The sequence below is a fragment of the Salvia miltiorrhiza genome, chromosome 1 (assembly GCF_028751815.1).
Source record: "Salvia miltiorrhiza cultivar Shanhuang (shh) chromosome 1, IMPLAD_Smil_shh, whole genome shotgun sequence".
In the NCBI taxonomy this organism is placed as follows: Eukaryota; Viridiplantae; Streptophyta; class Magnoliopsida; order Lamiales; family Lamiaceae; genus Salvia; species Salvia miltiorrhiza.
This window is the reverse complement of record NC_080387.1, coordinates 71,147,040-71,163,441: the sequence shown is the minus strand read 5'-3', so window position 1 is coordinate 71,163,441 and position 16,402 is coordinate 71,147,040. Positions and strand designations below refer to the sequence as shown.

General features: G+C 36.2%; 2 long non-coding RNA genes and 1 pseudogene across 2 annotated transcripts; 1 reads left to right on the top strand and 2 right to left on the bottom strand.

The window, feature by feature from the left end:
• Positions 1-3,294: 3,294 nt before the first annotated feature.
• On the bottom strand, positions 3,295-5,068 carry LOC131005715 (uncharacterized). The gene is made up of 3 exons (XR_009095339.1): positions 4,932-5,068; positions 4,136-4,216; positions 3,295-3,729 (listed from the first exon to the last, which is right to left on the bottom strand). It is a non-coding gene; the product is annotated as an uncharacterized LOC131005715 (long non-coding RNA).
• Positions 5,069-13,166: 8,098 nt separating this feature from the next.
• LOC131005714 (uncharacterized) lies at positions 13,167-14,006 on the bottom strand. Its single transcript, XR_009095338.1, has 2 exons — positions 13,391-14,006; positions 13,167-13,296 (listed from the first exon to the last, which is right to left on the bottom strand). It is a non-coding gene; the product is annotated as an uncharacterized LOC131005714 (long non-coding RNA).
• A 1,592-nt stretch (positions 14,007-15,598) lies between these two features.
• The window catches only part of LOC131012553 (uncharacterized), a 31,653-nt pseudogene continuing 30,849 nt past the window's right edge, over positions 15,599-16,402 (top strand).

Below are 16,402 nucleotides of genomic sequence, written 5' to 3'. Positions count from 1 at the left end.
CAAAAAATGCAACCCCAGTAACAAAAACAGAACAAAAAACCTTTCAATTTGTCTATCTATGCATCAATCTCCAACATATATGCATCACAACCACAAAATATGTAACTCCAATAAAAAAACCAAAAAAACGTACTAATTTTTGCCATTTATGCATACATATCCAACATCTATGCATCATAATCATTCACCTATGCAAATCAAACAATACCTATCAAATAATCGCAAAAAATGAAAACTATGAAACACAATCAAACATCTATGCATCACCATCTTTCATCTATGCAAATCAACAACACCCATCATCTACTAAATTTTAACAAAATCAGCCAAAATCGGTTGAAGCCAAATCGTGCATATCTCAATTCCGAATCAAATAAAACCAAATCAAACAAACAACTATGCAATTACATAAAACATCTATGCAATTATAATACCTCAATTTCGAATCGGTTGAAGCTTCCGCCGCCTCCTCCTTGGAATAATCGGACGCCCCCCTCTTGGAATAATCGGACTGCCTCCGCCGCCGAGCGCCAACTCCTGTTACAGATCGCTACTTTGCCTTCGAAACCGCCGGGAACGACGAAGACCCAATTCGCCCAAGGCCGCCGAACGCCAACTCCTTGTACAGGAGGGAAAATTTCGAACCTTGCACAGATCGCCCCTTGCACAGATCGACGAAACCGCCGCCGGAGAACACCCTGTGACCGATGCTTCGTCGCCGGCGTGTGCAGATCGGTCCTTCGTCGACTGCACAGATGTATGCGGTTTTGAGGTTCTCAAGCCCTAGATGAAAGTGAAAGTGAAAGTGAAAAATGTAAATGATGATGCGTGTAAATTTTAATTTCATTCTTTACATTTCTACCCTTTTAATTAAAAATACATTTACATTATATATTTTAATGTGCATCTCTAATTTAATCTCAACCCTTTATTTTATTAAAATCAGTGGTTTAGATGTGGTTCCTAGTTCTCACCCCATATATATATATATATATATATATATATATATATATATATATATATTGAAAATAATCTTATGTTTCAATACTTAAATTTGTTGCAGTTGTGGGGAGCAGTTCATCTTCTCGGAATAATACATTGCAAGTTAATGCACCCTGCCCCTCACAAGATCGTACAATTCACACAGGTAGTAATGTATCAAATTTTATAGATTTAACTGATGAAGGCTTCGCTGTTGTTCATGCTCTAAAGTCTACAATTGCACAAGATTTGAGTAGTAAAAGTTTCACTCCTCAAATGATGACAATTGATCCACTCATTATTAACTTAGAAGAAGGTAAACACAGCGTAATTGTGCTCAAATAAATGGTTTAAATTACAATCATAATCACACAATTTTAATAATTGGCAGCAGAAGATAGCAATCCTCTTCCATCGAGTGCTTGGGAAGAAAGATTACCTTCACATGATGGTAAGTTATAATATTTGTATTTAGAAAAATATACTATATATTTAAATTAATTTAATATTAAGATATAAGATACTAATATAATTTACTACTTGATGTTGTTTGCTTAAAAATAGAAATGTTTGCCGACCAAGAAACTTTTTGAATATCAAATTTGCATGAGAATGGTGCTTTTGGGTAGAAAAATTAGAATACTTCTTTCATTTAGTATACTGTATATAGATATAGATGTAGCAATAAACATTAAAGTTTTAGATACTTTCAACTAATGATAAAATTATAGTATGTATTTATTTTACCATAATCTTCTTGCAAATTAAGAATTTGTATTTTCAGGTACCGTGGATTTCTCAATAATGGATTGCAATCCAATTCCATCAGATGTTGAAGAAGAATCTGAAAATTCTGAGGATGGTTAGTAGCATTTTTTAAGAACAATTAAAATGAATAGTGTTTTTTATTTGGAAAAGCAATAACAATTATTTAAAATTATATGAACTTTATCAATACTTACATATTTTTATATTTTTGCTCAGATTCGACAGCTGATGCGGAGGAGTTTTGCGCTTCCAATGCTACAAGTGGTATGTGTCCTAATTTGTGATTGCAAGTTACATTAATTACATGTGTGTGTTTAGGGTAATATATATATATATATATAGGGTTAGGCTAAAATAAGAACTAGATTTATAATATAAATTAAGAACCATTAATAACCAACGGATCAATTTAAATCTATGGCTAGATTTGATCCTAACAGTTACGTTAAAAATACCGCTGACTACATTAAAGGGATAGAAAAGTAATTTGTGAATTTTCTGCTATAATCCATTCCTTAATTAAAGGGATTGTACTATTCATTTACAATTAAGGATTTTATATTTTTTTTTCTATAGAACACCCCACGCAAACACAGAAACAACATTAAAAAAATTATCTAAGAGGATACCCATATTGATTCACGTACAAATTGAGGAATTTTTTTAAGAGGATAAATGGGTTATATTTTGGTTGACACTATCTTTACTTTCGTGTGCATTTAAACAAATATAGAATTTCACATATTTTACTTTAAAAAGACACTTATTTTACTTTTATTAATAAAATAAAAGGTTTCATATAATTAATTTATGTAAAATTGACGTTGGCAGAAGTTTTGACCCCCAAAAAATTCATATAAATTGAAATTAACAAGCACATTAGTTCACGAAAGTCCGGAAGTTAGTAAAACATTTTTTTCACAATTGAGACACTTTTCCATACTTTTTCTAAAAAGTGAATTACAGCCTCTTCACACAAAAACAGAGGAAAAGAAAATGAATTTTTATTCCTTTTGTAAAGCTGCGTAGTCCATATAATTACATATCCTCAAAGATAATAAATAATAATGCTCATTTTCTCTTTTAATATATAGGTTCATATATAACATTTCAGTTTACCTTCATATTTACAATAAGTTATTGCAGCATAATTGGCAAAATACACCTATGCAGTCTTCGTTTTTGTTTTGTTAATGCCTAATGATGGGCATACTATAGAGATTCACTTTTACACTACGAAAAAAATTAAGATACTCACAGAGATTGCATGAATAAATTTCTATAACTACATGAATTCCTAAGCATATGTGCGTAAAATGAATAAATTATTTCATAACACTCAAAATATGCCTATGCTTGTACTATTTGTATGAATGATTATGATACCTGTCAGAATCATCATGTAACTGTGTTTGCAGAAAAACACACGCTTAACATCAATAAAATAACTTGCCACTAAACATTAAATTTATTATATCCCGTAGAAATTTGCAATTAAAAAACCAAGTATGAGCAATGTATATGCCAAAACGCTACGAGAAATATAGTACCAAACATTACTCTAGGTATATAACGTCTCCATTTTTTGTGCTCTCGATGAGGCAGTGGGTAACCATCACCAGGAAATGAATCTTAAACCAACGTCTACCATCAACGGAGGCCAACATTGCATCTTTAACATCTCTAATCTTTATGTTCTTGCGATGTTTTTATGGAAAATAGCTAACCCACTCATCGTATAAATCAGTGGTCTCATCCTTTGACAAAAGTTCAATCTCCTTATCACCGCGAGGAAACCCAAGTACTTTGTACGCATCATCCTCCGTTATCTCTATTGACTTGCCCGATGGAAGCACAATCTGTGACCTCCTGGCATTGAAGCAATCAACTACAAAAATAATCTAACTTTCCAGGCAGCTCCTGAATTGTGAGACCAATCAAATGACTAAATCCCAAAGTTGACACAGCTTCCTTCTGTTGCTGCATGAATTTTTTTCTGAATTAGCATGAATTAATGATTTACTCACGCATAACATAACTACAATTCACACGACATAATACAAAATGCACGCATATAAGATTCATTACATACATAACACGCGTAATTAAAAGGGAATTATTTAACTTATTATTTCAGCATATGTACATGAATTTTATTTCACTAGACATGAATACATGAAGCACTCACACGCAATATACTTACAATTCACACGACATTATATAAAATTCACTCTCACTCACTCTCACTCTTATACGAATTCATGAATCTACATCAAATATACATACTGCAGAATACATCACATATTCTGCAACTACCACATAGTTCAATAATCAACGCAAAACACAATTATTAAATAAATGTCAAAACAATTTTAATAACTATAACCTTCATTCACAGGTGCGCCACCGTCAGCTACCTCAGACCCATCGACAGTTGCCTTACCCTTTTCCTTAGCTCTACCACTAGCTACACATTTCAAAATTTTAAAATAGAGTTAAAACTTGACAAATTAATCACCAAAAAATATATAAAATTGTTTTTTTTTTTAAAAAAACAAGATAAAACATATAATTTCAGCACAAAGCAGGATCTAAGTCACGAAATTTTCCTTAACTCTCTCTAATCAATCATACAACAATGACGAATATAAATCATTCATGCATTGTACTCATTAAAATCTCACATTAGTAATACATATTAATACGTTCTTACAGAGTTAATGCATATAATCTCAGCACAAACATGATTTAAGTCACTAATCAATCATACAAGAATCATTTTTAAACAACACTTATCAAAATAAACTAAAAGTTTTTTTAATCCAAAAATTAAAATAATTCATAAATAACGTATATGTTAGTATAACTTCAGCATTATAATTTCAATAATATGTTCAATTAACTAACCCATCGTATGACTGTGACATATACCAATATGTAATAACTCCATTTAAAAGAAAAATTCATGCACAAATTAACCCAAATTCATACATTTCTTGCACATATATTCGATCCACAATATTCTTAGCTCAAGAAAGAAAATAATTCAAGTAATTAGACTGTACTATCCTCGACAAAATCAGAAGTTTCAGTCATAGCTTTCCCCTTTCCTCTGTTGTTAGGATTCCCTACAAAGAAATAAATAAAGAACATATGAAATCAACGTTCCGTGCAAATCTCACCTGTTCCACTGCCCTTAGTTCGTGCCATCGTCGGAACTGCGTAAACAGGGTTATCTCACGGGTTCCACCGCCCTTGATTTGGGATTCACATATGCGCCGCCCCAACTCTTTTGTCGTCCCCTCTAGTTTTTCCTCAATTTTTTGATTAGAGAGTGAATAGGTGTTCACTGATATTTTCACCACGCCGCAAGTATACGGGTAGTTATAATATATGGAAGCAAGGTCGTATCCCACAAGGATTAGTAGTTCAATCTAGTGATTATCCTAATTCATTATGCTAGAGCTATTTAGACTAAACAAGGAGGTGAGTGGTTTGATTAACTAACAAATTCAAAGACAAAATAAGAACAATCAAACAAAGTGGATTAATTAAGTGATGAAGGTGGTTTAGGGATTAGGCATCGATGGATTAGCAATGGACTTCAAATAAGCTCAATATTAGTCTTCATATTCCTATTTATCTAGAGTGATCTCCCAACTAGTTCTAGCCCCCTCCCGGACGACTAAAACGGTAGATTACGGGTCATAGTTGCCGTCCCCGGTCAACTTCTAACCTATAACTCCCAAAAGCACACAAAGATCGACATACTCTCACCCAACTCTCAACCTCCCGGTTATCGAATTGATATGTTTCAAACACCTTATCTATTGCAATTATCCTCTCCCGATTCAAAGTGCAAATTAGAAATGCATAGAATGTGGCCAACAATCCATACAAGAAATAAATCAAGGGTTTGAAAAGATAATGTGCAAAGGAACAAACAAGATTTATATTGAGCATAAATAATCAATCCATTACAATAATCATCTAGCCTAATCCCCAAATCAAAGAGAAATTTAGCCTATCATGTTCAACAATAACATACCCAATGAAAAGAGAAACATAAATGAAAAAGAGAGAAAGAATGAACAAATCCTATTGAGAAGCTTGCTTCAATCCTCTCTCCTCTTCAATCCTTCAATCTTGGTAAAAAGATGTGGTAATGGAGGCTAGGGTTTGGTGTGGAGGAATTGGGGGAAGATGGAAAAATGGGTGAGTATGAGGTTGGGGAAGATGAAGTGGGTGTGGGAATGGTGAATGATGTGAGGAAAAGGGGGAGAAAGGGGTGAAAAACCCGACTGGGGCCCACTTGGGGAGGCTCCGCCCTTTTCCCGCGGTCCTGGCCCGCGCCCGCGGCCGGCAAACGTGGGGGAGAGTCAGGGGACCCGCGGTCCCGCCCCGCGGCCGCGGGTGGTGACCGCGGGTGTCTCCTGAGTCGGGAACAGCTGACCCGCGGTCTTACCTCGCGGCCGCGGTTGGTGACCGCGGGGTACTGGGCGTTTTGCACAGTCCGCTCGTTTTGCTCCGTTCTCCCTCGTCCGGACTCGGATTTGGCCGCCGTTTGCGCTCACGGATTCCTCTCGAGACGTACTTCAATCTCATATCTTCAAAATCCTCCAATTAATCATTGATGTTTCCTGAAATTACTCCAAAACTACACCAAGATATCAAATCTTCATAAAACTAAATATTCGGGCACAAACAAGCATTCACAAGCAAAACATGAAGGGAAATGACAACAAAACATGTGGAATTGAGGTACGAAAACCATGTTTGTCAACCCCCCAAACTTAAAGTGTTGTTTGTCCCCAAACGACGAAGAGAAGAGAAATAAAAGTAAACAAACATGTGAGCATGAATTGGTGTCATTTCAAGGGCTTCAAATTTTACAAAAAATCTTTCAAAAGTGCATCACAAGTAGAAATGCATTCCAAGAAGTCACAAGTGATAATGAGTTCAATATTATAACCTCCAAGCTTGAATCCTAACAAAGTGGATGTTTCAATGACGCACTCAACTCTCAAGTGTTTAGAATGGACGTGTTTGCACTCAAATTGAAACAAGTATGCAATCTACCATAAGCTTGCCATTTATCCTAACTCTCTATACTTCAATGTGTTACAAATAAAGATCAAAAAGGGCTTCTATTTAGGTTGCAATGAGAGCTCTTTGGTGAGGTGAGGTGTTTATAGGCAAAGTGACTCATATCCCATACAATTCCCAAATTGAATATGTCATATTCACCATTGTTCTTTTCTAATCAATCAACCAATATCCCCACTTTTCTTCCTTTTCACCCTATGAATACTTATCAAGACCATGATTCAAAAGGCAAATCACTCCTCTTTGTACTATTTTATTCACATGTCTCTTCATTTTTCTTTCCTTTTCTTTTTGAGCTTATAGGAGACTAGTGATTTTCACTCAATCGAAGTTTGACAAGCAATTTCAATCATTTTCCAACCATTTTCATCAAAGCAACCACTAACACTCTAAGTTCTACCCTTTTATCATTGGTTCATTAAAAGAAAGGCTACAAGGCACGAAAGGGGTAAACTAGGATCAAATGAGAATTTGGACACAATTTGAGTTAAGTGGCTAACAAAGATGACCTTAAATCACTTCAATATTAACAACACATCTACTTTTATTTTCAAGAAAGGACTCATGGCAAGTTCTAGAGATCAACACACATGCTCAAATGATTTACACTCAAGAACAAAATGAGATTGTAAATGTATGACAATCAAAGGCTCAATTCTTACAAGCTCATTTTCAAGTTCTTGGAGGCAAAACATTTAACTCACTTGTCACAAGTTCAAACTTTTCATGCATAATCCACAAGTGATACACACAATTTTTCCAAGAAACGATTCATATCATAAGCCCAATGACATTCAATCAACATCACAAAGTTTGATACAATTATCCCAAGCAAAACAAAAACAAAAATATCAACCCAACTAACTCTCAAGCTTTCATTTATTCAACAATAACAAAAACAAGACAACAATACTAAAACAAACAAAAACAAGTAAAGCTTAAGATAGATGAGACAACTAATCCATCTCTCCCCTCCCCCCAAACTTATTTCACACAAAGTGAAAATGAGTTTGGAAGAAAAGAGAAGGAGAAGTTGTCTCGGACTCACAAAAAAAACTAACATATAAAAAAAAAATAAACCATACAAAAATTAAAGGGTACCTTGTTGGGGTGCCTCCCAACTAGCGCTTAGTTTAACGTCATGAGCTAGACGTCTCCATGATGGTGTTATGGCTCGGGGGTGGTTCCAACGAACACTTCAACTTTTGGTTTCAAGGGCAAAAATGCCTTGATTCTTTCCTTCCCAACCACAAAGGTTCTTTCATCCTTCTTTCTCAATTCAATTGCTCCATTGTTGAAAACCTTGTTGATTTTGAAAGGACCTGTCCATTTTGATCTTGGCTTTTCCGGAGGTAGTGATTGACGGAAGGTGAGGAGAAGGACTTCATCATCGGGTGCAAACTCCCGTTTGTGCATCATCTCGTCATTAGCACTTGTTGTCCTCTCTTTGTAGAGGCTTGACTTCTCAAATGCGTGATACTCATCTAACTCTTTGAGTTGGAGTACACGGTCTTGCCCCATTGGATGTATCTCATTCTCACCAAAGAATGCATACTTCAAGTGTGTGGGGAGAAGCTTCAACTCCAAGCCTTGGGCTTCCTCCTCTTTCCTTTCTCCCTTCAATTTTTCTTTCATGTTGATGCAAGGTTCAATCACTTGCATCAATTTGCATTCCTCCACTCTCATTCTTTCTTCCCCATCTTTGTGCTTGGGAGCTTTGTGGATTGAGAAGGTAACACTCTCATCATTCACTCTCAATGTGAGCTTGCCCTTTGCAACATCAATTAGGGCCCTCCCCGTCGCCAAGAATGGACGTCCAAGGATCAAAGGTACATCCTTGTCCTCAACCATATCCAACACCACAAAATCCACCGGAAAAATGAATTTGTCAACCCTCACCAAGACATCCTCCACTATCCCTTTTGGATATGAAACGGAACGGTCCGCCATTTGCAAAGCAATCGTGGTTGGCTTAATGGTTCCTATTTCAAGCTTGTTGAAGATGGAGAGAGGCATCAAATTTATGCTTGCTCCCAAATCACACAAGGCCTTTCCAAAACGACCATTTCCAACATCACATGGGATAGTAAAGCTCCCGGGATCCTTGATCTTGATGGGTAGCTTCTTTTGAAGAATGGCACAACATTCTTCGGTGAGGTTGACCGTCTCAAATTCTTCTAATTTCTTCTTCTTGGATAGAACTTCCTTGAGAAATTTTGCATACTTGGGCATTTGTTGCAAAGCTTCAACAAGGGGGATGTTGATGTGTACCTTCCGAAAGATCTCAAGGAATTTAGAGAACTCACTCTCCACATTTTTCTTTTGAAGTCTTTGAGGGAATGGAATTGGTGGGCAATAAGGTGGTGAGATGCTACGGAAATGTTCTCATCATTGTTCTTGACTTCCGGAGGTATCTTGGACTCTTCAAGTATCTTCCCACTTCTTATAGTGATAGCCTTGCAATGTTCTTTTGGATTCACAACGGTGTTACTCGGAAATTGCCCCTTTTGATGTTGGTTGCTTAAGGATTCGGCAATTTGTCCCACTTTCATCTCAAGCATTTTCAATTGGGTTGCTTGAGCCTCTAACCTTTCATCGGTTCTCGTCATGTGGGCTTGAGTGGCCGTTATGAATTTCATTAAGATCTCTTCAAGGTTGAGCTTCTTCTCTTCCTTGATCATGCCATCACTCACTGCAAATCCGGGCGGTGGTTGCAAGAAGTTATTGGATTACCATAGGAAAGATTCGGGTGACGATTTGCTTGAAACCCTTGATTGTATTGCCCTTGTCCTTGATAGCCACCTTGTTGTTGGGGCCGGAAGTTCCCATAGCCTCGGTTGTTGTTGTTGTTGATGTAGTTCACCTCCTCAAAGCTAGTTTGTTCTTCAACCACGGGCTCTACTCTTGATATTGACATAGCATCAATCTTGCTATTTATGGCGGTCATTTGAGCCGTCAAAAGGGCTATGGGATCCGAGCTTGTTGTAGCCGCCACTTTCTTCAAGATGATCCTCTCCGTCGGGAATTGATGGCAATTAGCGGCCAAGTTCTCTATGATGTGGGCGGCCTCCTCGTGGCTTTTCTCCAACAATGCTCCATTGGCCGATGCATTCATGCCTCTTTGCATCTCACCACTACACCCGGTGTAGAATACACAAATGATTGTGTTTTGATCTAAGCCATGGTTAGGGCACTTCCGTAGCATGTCTTTGAATCTTTCCCAAGCTTCATAGAATGATTCTCCATCAAATTGGTGAAATTGGACTATGTCCTTCTTCATCTTCATGGTTTTACCCGGAGGATAGAACTTGTTGAGAAACTTTTGAGCCATCTTCTCCCATGTAGTGATAGAACCACCCTCTAAAGATTGATACCATGTCTTGGCTACGCCCCTTAGTGAGAAGGGGAAGAGTCGAAGTCGAACGGCATCCTCCGAGACTCCATTTATCTTGATGGTGCCGCATATCTCCAAGAAGTTTCCAAGATGTCCATTCGGGTCATCTTGAGAAAGACCGGCGAATTGGTTTTGTTGCACCATATTTATGAGGGCGGGCTTGAGCTCAAAATTATTGACATTGATCCTTGGAGCATGCACTCCTCCTTGTTGGAACACGAGTTGGAACATGTTACTAATGGGTTGTGGTGGAGGCGCATTCCTTTGAGCTTTTTGCTCATTGATTCGCCCTTGCATAGCCTCTAGTTGCCTTTGGAGTTGGAGGATCAATTCTTGATTTTCCGTCATGTTTCCCTCCATTTCTTTCTCTCTTCTTGCTCTTGCTTTGTTGTGTCGACAAAGAGCTTCAACCTCAAGGTCTAAAGGTATAAGAGGTGTGCCCTTAGACCTTGTGTTCATGCACTACCTATCAACCAACAAGAACAACAAGTCAAGATACAATCTTAAAATAGAAAACAAAAATAAAGCAAGTAAAATGTCTAAATTAGTTAAGCACAATGAAACAAAATATCACAAGTAATGAAACTAAACTAATCCCCGGCAACGGCGCCAAAAACTTGTTCACTGATATTTTCACCACGCCGCAAGTATACGGGTAGTTGTAATATATGGAAGCAAGGTCGTATCCCACAAGGATTAGTAGTTCAATCTAGTGATTATCCTAATTCATTATGCTAGAGCTATTTAGACTAAACAAGGAGGTGAGTGGTTTGATTAACTAACAAATTCAAAGACAAAATAAGAACAATCAAACAAAGTGGATTAATTAAGTGATGAAGGTGGTTTAGGGATTAGGCATCGATGGATTAGCAATGGACTTCAAATAAGCTCAATATTAGTCTTGATATTCCTATTTATCTAGAGTGATCTCCCAACTAGTTCTAGCCCCCTCCCGGACGACTAAAACGGTAGATTACGGGTCATAGTTGCCGTCCCCGGTCAACTTCTAACCTATAACTCCCAAAAGCACACAAAGATTGACATACTCTCACCCAACTCTCAACCTCCCGGTTATCGAATTGATATGTTTCAAACACCTTATCTATTGCAATTATCCTCTCCCGATTCAAAGTGCAAATTAGAAATGCATAGAATGTGGCCAACAATCCATACAAGAAATAAATCAAGGGTTTGAAAAGATAATGTGCAAAGGAACAAACAAGATTTATATTGAGCATAAATAATCAATCCATTACAATAATCATCTAGCCTAATCCCCAAATCAAAGAGAAATTTAGCCTATCATGTTCAACAATAACATACCCAATGAAAAGAGAAACATAAATGAAAAAGAGAGAAAGAATGAACAAATCCTATTGAGAAGCTTGCTTCAATCCTCTCTCCTCTTCAATCCTTCAATCTTGGTAAAAAGATGTGGTAATGGAGGCTAGGGTTTGGTGTGGAGGAATTGGGGGAAGATGGAAAAATGGGTGAGTATGAGGTTGGGGAAGATGAAGTGGGTGTGGGAATGGTGAATGATGTGAGGAAAAGGGGGAGAAAGGGGTGAAAAACCCGACTGGGGCCCACTTGGGGAGGCTCCGCCCTTTTCCCGCGGTCCTGGCCCGCGCCCGCGGCCGGCAAACGTGGGGGAGAGTCAGGGGACCCGCGGTCCCGCCCCGCGGCCGCGGGTGGTGACCGCGGGTGTCTCCTGAGTCGGGAACAGCTGACCCGCGGTCTTACCCCGCGGCCGCGGGGTACTGGGCGTTTTGCACAGTCCGCTCGTTTTGCTCCGTTCTCCCTCGTCCGGACTCGGATTTGGCCGCCGTTTGCGCTCACGGATTCCTCTCGAGACGTACTTCAATCTCATATCTTCAAAATCCTCTAATTAATCATTGATGTTTCCTGAAATTACTCCAAAACTACACCAAGATATCAAATCTTCATAAAACTAAATATTCGGGCACAAACAAGCATTCACAAGCAAAATATGAAGGGAAATGACAACAAAACATGTGGAATTGAGGTACGAAAACCATGTTTGTCAATAGGTTCCACCGCCCTTGATTTGGGATTCACGTATGTGTTATCTTGATTTAGGTAGATATGCATTAAATTTCACCAATGAATCATATCCCACCTTTTAAGAATATTTACACAGATTCGTTCCAATTAATTCACGCAATAATAGATTACAATCACATCAAATATCTCTTAGAAATAAATTAGACGTATTTTTCGGAAATTGGTAATTGGCTACTTTGAAAGTCAATTGGTGATGCCAAATTTACCCTCCGTACCAAATTAAGCGTGAATTCATTTTTGACATAAAATGAATTAAGGAGTATCTATAAAACTTGATCACAGCCGTTAAAGAGTATAAGATCTAAGGTTAATATAAGTTTTTAATTTATATACTAAGAGAGGTTTGTGGAATAACCGCCCCCTATATATATATATGTGTGTGTGTGTGTGTGTGTGTGTTAACTCTTCGACTTTATTAACGTATTTTATTTTATTTTATTTAAATATAGTATTTCATGATTCATGAATAATTATTTAATTTTTTAGAACTAATAGGCTGGGGGTTTGAGTCACCAAGGGAGAAAATAGGAAATCGTTATTGATCCTCTTTTTTTTTAAAGGAGATTTAATTTTTTTTAGTTTTCTCTAGGTAAAGGTTATTCAGTTGATTATATATTATCTATATATATATAAAAGCTCAACTTGAGCCAATCTAAGCCATTTTGGCGGGAAATTGATGAACTCTTTTAACCAATGTGTCTCTTTATATTCATTGGGTAAAATCTACATATACACATCTACATGGTTAATACACAATACTTTGGCTCCAAGAAATGATGAAGTACAAATACCAGTTGGCACAATACTTTAGGGCCAAGAAATGAATCAGTATAAATACCAGCCAACAGTTGTATCATTCGCATAAATGGAAGAGAAGATACAATTTCAAAGGCAGAGAGGAGATAGAGAAAGTGTGGTCGGTAGCTATGACTGACGACAACGAATCGGCTGAGCTGATGAAGAAGCTAAGAGAAATAAAAAGAAAAAGAAAAAAGAAGTTATTGTGAAGAAGAATCGCAGTAGAAGCAACATCTTTTATTTTTGACTTTCTATTGTTACCTGCTACTGCTTCTAACAGGGGCACCAAGGACGGAGAAGGCGGGGGTCGGCGAGACCAGCGGCCAGATTCTGACGCAGCGTCAAGGACGGAGGAGGCCGGGCGGATCAGAGCGACGGGATAGACTGAGCGAGTCGGCGAGATCGGTGGCGCAGATTTTAACGCAGGCGCCAAGGACGGAGGAGGTCGGGCGAGTCGGAGCGACGAGAAATTTTGGTGATGGTGGACGGCGTGGAGATGGTGATTGCGGCGGCGGTGTGGAGACGGAGGCGGCGCTGCATGTACAACCTCGCCGTGCGCGGTGAAGGATAGAAGGGGGAATGCCGGTGGTGGTGGTGGTGGTGGCGGTGGCTGAGGGCGGCGTCCTTCGCCGGAGCAGGAGGCGTTAGAAGAAGATTAAAAAAAATGCAAAAATAGAATGGAGAAGAAGAGCGGCGCTGCGCTGGAGTAGGAATTAGGGTTGCTGGCACAATTTTTCATTTGATAGAAGTGAGAATGGACTTTTAATTACTTTTGATGTTGGGCTAATTAGAATGGACTTTTAAAGGCTTTTGATGTTGGACTAATTAATAATGGACTTTTAATTATAGTTTGTAATTTTAATAGTGTAAAATTATAAAGGGCCGTTTATTTAATAAGAATTGTGAATTTAAATTAGCTTTTATTTGTTAAATTAAATTACCTTATTTCGCAAAAAAAAAAAAAAAAAAAAAAACTTCTTAGATAAGAGTCCTATATTTTATAAGAATTGAGCTTTAAATTTGTTTCGGCATTTTAACTCCTCCAATTATTTCAAGGAAATAATTTCTTGATGTCTCCCATAACTCCTCCAACAAAAGCCAAATATATGAAATATTGGTTCTATATTCATAAAAAATGTGAATATTTAATATTATGCATTAATAACATACTTTTATTAATTTTATCTCTTATTTATTATATCTAATTTTATCTATTATAGCTATGGCATAAAAATGATAAGTGACAATGATATATAATGGCATACATTTAAAATTAAAAGGTTTTGTAGAATAATATATAATTTGAAAAATTATGTATGTAAAATTTTAAAAATACAAAAAATAGTATGATACGAAATATATAGAGAATATTCGTTAGAATCATGAACTATGAATGAAAATAAAATACATAAATTGAATTTTACTAATGAAAGTATATGCACCTAATTTTAATTTTTTTTAAGTATAGTTTAATACAAATTATTATTCATTTAATTATCGATCGGTGAACCTCTTTTGTAAAAATATGAGAAAAAAAAAACTAAAATAAACATTGCATAAGTCACATAAACAATTTAATAATAAAAAAAGCATCCATAGTTCAAATATATAAACAATTTTATAATCAAACTTTTACTATAACAAATACATCCTTTCAACTTTAATTAAATTCTTAGATTATTATTACTCCAACGAAGAAATTTTGAATATATCCCGCAATTTATAATTCAAAACTGAAGGTATTATAATTGTTATATTCATTTTTACATGCATATAATCAATTATGCAACCCACACGTAGGCGGGACCTCAACACCACTCAACGGTGGGGAAAAATACACCGCACGTAGGCGAGAACGCCCTGCATGTGGGACCTGAGCACCAAACAATACAATACAATAACAATACATCATCACATAAAGTGGGAAAACATCACCGTCAGACGGAATTGAACTCAAGACCTCTAACAAAAACAAATATTTGAGTGTCTCAACTTTGCCACTGGAGCAAGACCTCGATCATTGGTCAGTTATATGATTAAATTTTTAGCATGTTTATTTAAAGTTAAATCAGTGTATATTGTTATATTTAAAATATTGATATTAATTTACAAAACTTTATATTTTTGTAATTTACCTACCTTTTGAAATAATACACTTAAATTTGTGTATTTCATGATCATAGAGTTTTATATAATTTGTGTATTTGACGTTGTCATCGTTATATATACGATATAAATTTATGATTTTTATTTTAGAATGTCATTTTTTTAGCTTGCACAAATATTATGCTTTTAGGAAAAAAATTATTTCATACTTTTGTGTAATTAAATGAACCTGATTTCTCTTAAGGTAGAATGTTATATTGTGTAGGGACCATAAGTTTGATGGATTATTTCGCACAAATGTAATCGTGTAATTGGATATCTCTTACGTTTAACTTTTTACGTAATAAACATTCTTTTTATTCCATGAGTTACTGATTATTTATTATTTCATAGGTTGGATTGATTTTAGCTTGCACATTTATTATTTCATAGGTTGGATTCATTTTATGTTCGTATATCAATGGTTACTAATTATTAATATTTGAAACTTGAAATTTTTTTATTCTTAATAATATTGTTTATATGGAACTCTATATAATTGATTTGTATAAGACATTTTGTAGTTTGTTATATATATTTTGCTTTATTTAATATGATATTTTTTCTTATGTTTATAATTATATTTGATGTATTTGTGAATTTGGTACCCGTGCATACGCACGGGTAAAATACTAGTTAATACAATTTATGAGGGATACATATTCTACTTATAAACTATCTAAATTTTGTATCTAATTTTTGCTCTTTTTTTTTTACAGAATATTGGGATATTGGTGACCCGGTATATACATGTGAACATTGTAAAGCATACTTCTGGTTTGAAGAACGATTAAACAAAAGTTACAAGTCCAAAACCCCGAAATATTCATTATGTTGTTTGAGTGGGAAAATTGAACTTCCACGAATGAAAAGACCCCTTACATTACTAGAGGAGTTGATTTTTGGGAACAATGTCAAAAGCAACCATTTCCTTGAAAATATCCGTTTTTATAATAGCATGTTCAGTTTCACGTCCATGGGAGGAAAAATAGATAGAAGTTTAAATACTGGCAAGTCACCGCCAATGTTCCGAATGCACGGCCAAAATTATCATTTGATTGGAAGTTTGATACCACCTGAAGGTTCTCAACCAAAATTTGCTTAATTATACATTTATGATACTCAAAA